Source organism: Camelus bactrianus, chromosome 4 (genome assembly GCF_048773025.1).
Source record: "Camelus bactrianus isolate YW-2024 breed Bactrian camel chromosome 4, ASM4877302v1, whole genome shotgun sequence".
NCBI classification, from domain to species: domain Eukaryota; kingdom Metazoa; phylum Chordata; class Mammalia; order Artiodactyla; family Camelidae; genus Camelus; species Camelus bactrianus.
Genome location: NC_133542.1, coordinates 60878259 through 60885765, shown reverse-complemented (window position 1 = coordinate 60885765; position 7507 = coordinate 60878259).

Sequence of the window (7507 nt, the reverse complement as noted above, 5' to 3'; positions counted from 1 at the left end):
CCCATGTTGACCGAGTCACCGGATGTCTCTGTGGCTTCATGCAGGAGGGGCCCTCCCCCTGGATGTCTCCAGCAGAGAGCTTGAACTCATTATTCCCCCTGTGAAGGATTCTCTGACCCCTTCCCTCTACCCCACAAGTCAGAAACAGTCCCATTCTCTTCTGTGGTCTCAAAGTTCTTCATCATTTTTCAATCTCAGTAAGTACTTCTAACTGGATACATATTTTCATGTGTCTGTCTCCATCCCTAAACCATCTCCTGAGAGCAAGGTCTGTGACTTGTCTGTACGTTCTCCACCTGGCGTCCAGAAGATCAGAGCCCATGTGAGTTGAATGAAAGATCATAGGGACAGCTTCCTTTTAGCAAAAAGCAGTCATAAAGCAGGTGCTGGGCCAAGCACCTCCCACATATTCTCTGATGAATTCTCACCATCACCCCACAGGGTAGGTTCTATTCTCCTCCCTTTACAGAGGAGGAAACTAAGCCTCAAGTCAATGAAGCAGTTTGCCACAGTTGCACTTAAGTGGTAGAGTGGGGAATATACCACATTATGCCCCTCTCCAAAGACATGCTCACTGCCCTGCTCCAAGGAGAATGAAGAAACCAGCTTTCTCTACAACACACCTCCTCACTCCCCTTCAAATACCACTCGCACACGTACAGCAAAGCACAACCACAGCGGATGACGTCCCACTGCCCGGTCTTTACTTCTCAGGGTCAGTGTGACTTTAGCTTTTCCTGTAACACACATTCCCCTCCTCTGCCCCCCTACATCATAAATCCTTGTCAGCTATTTTTTTCATCAAAACCGAGGACAAAGAATGAGGCCTGAGATGAGTATCCAGGAGGAGAAAATGCCAGAAGAGGGGAGAGAGGACTGGAAGGCAGGCACGAGGTCATGGAAGGACTGGGGGTGGAGGGCAGCACGCACCACCCCCCGCGGTTAGGGAGCAGCCCCAGGAGCGGCGACTGTCGCCAGGGCAGCGGGCTGAGCAGGGCCAGGGCCCTCCCATCTGCCTCTGAGATCATTGCTCACCTACTCCGCCATCCCGGCTCGCCAGGGATTAGCTCGGTCTCTCCGGCAGGCACTGCCCCTGCCTGGCTCTGTGTCCTCTGGTCCCAGACGCTGAGCAAGCCCGGAGCTGACTCAGTTGTCCCCTCCGTGGGGCTCGCTTCACGCTGAGTATGTGCCTGTCCTGTCTACCTGTCCGTTCACCTCTCACTGCAGTCAGAGCCCGTGGCCCGGGGCCTGGTAAAGGCCCCCCAGCCTCAGCGGCACCGAGGTGTGGGGAAGAAAGCACAGGCCACAGAGTCACATACGTGCAGATCTGAACACTAATCCTGCCACTTCCTGCCACAGTTATACCAGCTCCCAAGTCTCCTTTTTTTCTTTTTCATAGTTGGGAACAATAATTCCTCTGACTCAGCATTGCTGGGTAAATCACATGAGCTAATTCCAGTAAAAGCAGTTTATAAACCATAAAGTGCTGATCAATATGCAATTCTCCGTGCAATCAAGTAGTCTAAGATCCCACTCAGAGCTGCCACTCTTAGGTCTTCCTGCCCGGGACCCGGTTTGTGGGGCTGGAGAACCCAGGCCTCCCAAGATTGGCTTGTTGGGCTCCGTGTGCCTGGAGGGGGCTCCTGCCATCATCATCACAGTCCTCTGCCTTCAGTCATTGTCCATTTATATTGCTTCATTCAGAAAATATTCACTTGTCACTTACTGTCACTCATTCACTTGTTCAGGCTCTGGACACAGGGAGCAAAGCATTCATGGTTTTAGTCTCTTGATGCTTATAGATTCATAGGTGAAAAGGGCATTGCACAATCATTTACATATTCACTGTACTTGTGACAGCGCTGAAAAAATGGAAAGGACAAGAAATCAAGGAAGTATATGGTAGAGAATGAATTGTGTGTACCTGTGTGTGTGGGTGTGGGTGTGTGCCGTGGTAGTGCCGTTAGAAGGCAATGCTTAACCATAGTGACGACTTTCCCAAGGATTTGTCACTTAAGCAGCCTGAAGAATGAGGAGGACGTGAGTTGTGCCTATGTGTGTGCAGTGTGTGGGGCGATGCATGGGTGTGGAGAGGGAGGCGAGGGTATTCAGACAGAGCCTTAAAGTCAGAGGGATCAGATCTGCAGGAGGAAGACCACTAGATAGGAAAGCTCTTGGCACCTTGAAAGCTGTTTGGGGGACAGAAAGGAAAAGACACTGCAAAGTCTGAAATCTGTCTCACGTTTTCCTATTGGCTTCTACCCATTTCCCCAGCTCCATGAAAGAAAGGAGAAGGGAGAGGAAGGGGAGGAGGACAAGGAGGAGGAAAAGGAAGAGGAGAGAATTTTGCGATCCCTTGCCTGAATAGCACTATTCCTCAAGGAATTTGCTGCCACTTGCTGCATGGGTTCCCCGTCTCATCAGTGGCCCTACCGCACTCCATCATTTGGGCTAAAACGTAGGAATTATCCTGAACTTCTTTCTCTTCTACCTTCAGCATCCAATTACCACTGCTTCTACTCATGAAATGTATCAACTCTGATGGTGCCTCCTTCCTGTTCTCCCTGCCTGAGGCCAGACCCTCTAACCTCAACCGTTACAACAGCTTCTCCACCCAAGTCCCATCCATCGTTCTCCCCAGAAACAACTTTCCACTGATGTTTTTAAAACCCACGTCTGATTTAAGTTCTCCACTGTTTAAAATCCTTTAATAGGAAGTTCTTGTCCTTAAGAAAAAGCCTGCACTCTTTTTCTTGGCACCAGGAATGGCTACAGAATTTGCAGGGCCCAGTGCAAAATGAAAATGCAGGACTCCTTGTTAAAAAATTATAAGGAATTTTCAAGGCAGCAAGAGCAAAGCATTAAGCAAGGCACAAAGCCTGTCTAAGTGCAAGGTGTGGGCAACTGCACAGGCTGCGAGCCCGGGAGGCAGACCCAGCCTGGCACTAACAGCCCCACATGAACCAGCCCCTGGCATCTCTCTGGAGCTGCCCAGACTGCAAGTTACTCCCCAGGAAACCTCGCCCTTTGTTTGGCACACACTGCCCTACCTGGACTCTCGTTTCCTTCTGGGTTAACAACTTCTTATCCGTTAAGATTCCTCCCAGGAACCATTTCCTTCTTATCCTGCAGGAGATATGGCCCAACTCTGGGTTCCCACAGCCCTGACCTTCTCTTGCTAAGAGCAGCTACTGAACTTCCTAGAAACAGTTTATTTCATATTTTCTCAGCCAGATCTTGAGTTCTCCAATGGAAGGGATAAAGACTTCTAACCCTAGATCATGAGTGCCTAGCACTGGTAATTTCTATCTGTTGAGCACTTACTTCATACCCAGGACTAACTGTGCTAAATAGTTGATGCAGATAATCTCATGTGGTTCATATTATTATAGTGGGAGTAGCTTGCCCCAAATCACAAGTAGGAAGTGGCAGAGACAGTACTCAGGAACAAGCCCTTCTGGTTCCAAAGCCCATACTCTTAATCCATGTATTTTACCCACTCTCAAAGTGCCCAGCGAACATATGAATGCAGGAGGTGGGAGGCTGAATAATGCCTCTGGGAAAGATACCCTAATACTGGAGGCCTGTGAATATTACTTTATATGGCAAAAACAGGGTTTTGCAGATGTGATTAAGTTAAGGATTTTTAGATGGAGAAACTACCCCGGATTATTTGGATGGGCCTAAATGCAATCACAAGTGTCCTTATAAGAGGGAGGCTGAAGGAAGCTACAGTCAGAAGAGGACAAGGCAATGTGACAACAGAGATATAGATCGGAGTGATGTGGCCGCAAGCAAAAGACTGCTGGCAGCCATCAGAAGCTGGAAGAGGCAAGATTCTCCTCTAAGGCCTTTCCTGCTGCACCTTGATTTCATCCCAGTGATACAATTTTGGACTCCTGGTCTCTACAATTGAGAGATAACAGATTTCTGTTGTTTTGTCACCAAGTTGTGGTAATTTGTTATGGCAGCTACAAAAAAAAAAAAAAACCTACTATGTAAGATAAAGCTTTATTCAGAAGAATGGATGAATGAGTGGTGAACGTATGGAAGAATGAACTGTACAGTAGGTGGTTCTTATGCTCGCACACACACACACACATACACAACTTTCAGCTCCCAAGGTAAGCACTGCCCCATTGTACATATGAAGGAATCGGGGCTAAGAGTTTAAATGACTTTTATAAAATCATCAGCTACTGGGAAAAGGATCTGGGAGTTGATGGCAGGGCTTCCAATCCATAGTTTTGAGCTTTTTCTACAATAACCCATTTTTTCCTTTCTCAGTAAGAAATAAAAGCTTAATAGAGATAAAACCCATAAGTAAAATTTCTACCTTAGACTTTGAATCTCCATTTTACTCCACACCTGTGCCCACCTGACATACAATTGGTGGGAGCATGGCCCACAAATCCCCAGCGACCACAGCTGCGAGCCCTTTGAGGCTAAGGACCACCTCTTTTTCGTGACACTATTGTTCCAGAGCACAGTATCTGACACTTAGCAATACCTGGTGAATGTTAGAAGAAAATGAATCAAAGAATTCCAACACCAGACAATAAAATTGTGGTTTAGTGGCTATTTTTCCATTTCATCATGACTTTGGAAGCTCAAGCCACTAAAAAATTGGTAAAAATAGTCTCCAAACAAGTGGAAAACATTAGCATGTATACAGCTATAGAAGTGTCTGTCTTCATTACCAGCTGAAAATCCTCTGAGAGGAGACAACGTGTTCTTATATCTCTCATTTCATGGGAGATACTCAATAAACCAATATTTACGGTAACTAAAGATGTGATAAAACCCCTTCCTCTGCCCTGAGCAGGCAAAGAGTTTATGCTTCTGGAATACATATCCAACTGTTCTCTTCCTAGGACCTGGTATGACGGTTCCAATTTGAATATAAGTAGCATTTGTATCAGTTCAGCCACCATGCATCTCCATCACTGTATGTAATTGAGAGCTAACTCTGGCTTCCTCAGGGAGGAATTATGTATGGAAGATTCATGCCTTTGCGAGGTAAAGTTCCCAGTTGAAAGGCCTCTGTTAATTTATAGGAGGTCATAAATCAGCACGAAAAGAAACATTGGCTCACAATCCATGGAAGGAAAAGACATTCTCCAGGACCAAATGAAAACCAGGCCACAAGCCTAAGCATGATTTAAGACCCTAGACTCCATTATCTGTTCCTAGCTGATTTGGATTCTTTGGGACTTCTTTGCTGAGGCCAAGAGAAGAGAGGGTTTTGCACTGACCACTGACCATGAACCAGAGGGATACAAAATATTATTCAGCTAACTGTGCATTACAGATGTGCCATTTCTGCTTGGAAGAGCAATGCCATGCATGCATCACTTACCATGATCTTGCCAACAGGCTGCAGCCATCACAGTCCCTCTGGCCAAGATGTGTACTTGTAAAAGACAGCTCACACTCAGATACTGATTCAAAACTGCGATTCTTAGACTTGGCCAAGGTATTTAGAAGACTGTTCTTGTGGTCTGAAAGCAAGGAAGAATAGAGGTGGAAAGTCTATGCTAATCTGAGGTGGTGGTTACCGAGGTGTATACAGAAGTCAAAACTCATCTAACTGAATACTTCAGAATTGTGTATTTTATTATATGTAAGATTATAAGAGAATGCCAATGAAATTGTTTCTGGAAGCAAGAGAATGGGTATTTAATTGTTAGAGACAAACTGCCTAGAAATGTAACTATCTCTGTGTAGTTTGTGATTTCTGATCAGGGAGAGAAGTATTTCCTGCTATTGTGGCTCAAGATCTGTGTAAAATGTTAAAGACAGAAACTCCCTGTCCTCAAACGGCCTCTGGGCCGGAGGAGGAGGCAAGGCACGTGAACAGGCAGTCATAATACAGTCTGATAGGTGCTGTGATGAAAGAAACCCCGAGAGGGAACTGTGGGAGCAGAGACAGCCCATTCAACCCACTCGGAAGCCAAGGGTAGTTCTCCTGAGGGTTGATGGATGAGTAGATGTTTTCTGGTCAAAGGCTGGGGAGGGCAGTGGGAATAGGAAAAAGAGCTTTAGCAAAGGAACAGACAGTAGTGTGAAATAACAGTTTTCATTTGGGTTTTTTTAATCATTATGAATAGTTGGTGGGGAGAGGGTTGTTGGATCAAACATTATGAGCTGGGAGAGGGCAGTCAATGAGCCTGGAAATGTTAAGAAACAAATTTTTTCCAGATGAGAGTTTGTCTCAGCTGAGCTACAGAAAAGTAGACTAGAGGCTGTAAACGCACTTGGGTAGACATGGGAACAGCGTCTACAGCCTTGTTCCGCTTCACCCACTGAGATGGAGGAGGAAGAAGATAACGACTACAGCTCTGGAGAGGGGTGAGAGAGCCAGATGGAAACTAGGGACCTGGGCCCAGGCGCTTCTCCTTCATGAAACTTACTGTGTGACTTGAGGCAGGGCTTTACCTCTCTGAGCCTGTTTCCTCACCAGTCAGTTGGGGATAATATCAACAACTTCACAAAATCAGAGTGAGATGCAGAAATATAAAGCACTTTGGATATTGTAAAGGGTCTTCTGGCATAAATTTGCTTAAAGAATTAATGAGAGGCTCAGGAAGAAGCTTACTATGTAAAACGGAGCCTACCTAGATGAAGTTCTTTCCGACCTTTCATTTTGATGAACCTGGCAGATGACGCGGTGAGTGGTCTATAGGAAGGCGTTCATGGCGATGTGACTGCGTGAGTGGAGGCATGAATACATCAGGCCAGACATTCAGAGAAGGGGACTATGGACACCCAAGAGAGGGAAGGAGCGGCGTAGGGGAAGTCTGGGCTGCTCGAGAGCCAGGGCAGCGAATGGATTTTGGGCTTGTTGAATTCTGTGGACTCTCTACAAGATTCTTACAATTATCCCCAGTGTGGTGGGACATTGAAATCATGTCACGTCTCCTGCTCCAGGGCCTTCACACCAAGTGGGAGGCAGGGCTATAATTCCCTGGGCACAGTCCAGGAGTGGGCATCGCATTTGGCACCGCTGAGTCATCCACAGGATATTAAGAGACGCTGAACTCCTCCCCTGCGCCTTCACTGACCCGTCTTAATGCTCTGTTGAGACTCAAATCCTGTTTGTAAATGGAAGACCCCCAACCCTCACAGGGGTCCCCCATTGCTGTTCTGTGGGAGCCTCCAGTCCCATCCAATTGATTGATTTCTCCGGATACGCCGAGGGTGGTCCCGGGGGGAAGGGGGTCTTGGCAGGATACCCCCCCATATTCTTAGCTCATTTGCCACTGTGCCCTTGCCAAGTTTTGCTTCCCGTTGTATTTCATCAGATCATTCCTTAGTCTGTCTCCTTAAGGCACATTCAAAGAATCTGAATTAAGCTTCAGTCAAGCCCCTGACTTCCCCTAGAACGCGTTGTTAGGGAACTCGCCTACAAAGGCAGCCCGGGCGCTGTCCCAGACTCCAAGCTCCCTTTCCTCTCCTCCTCATCCTCCTCATCATTCAATTAATCTCCAGCCAGATTTCCTCAGTG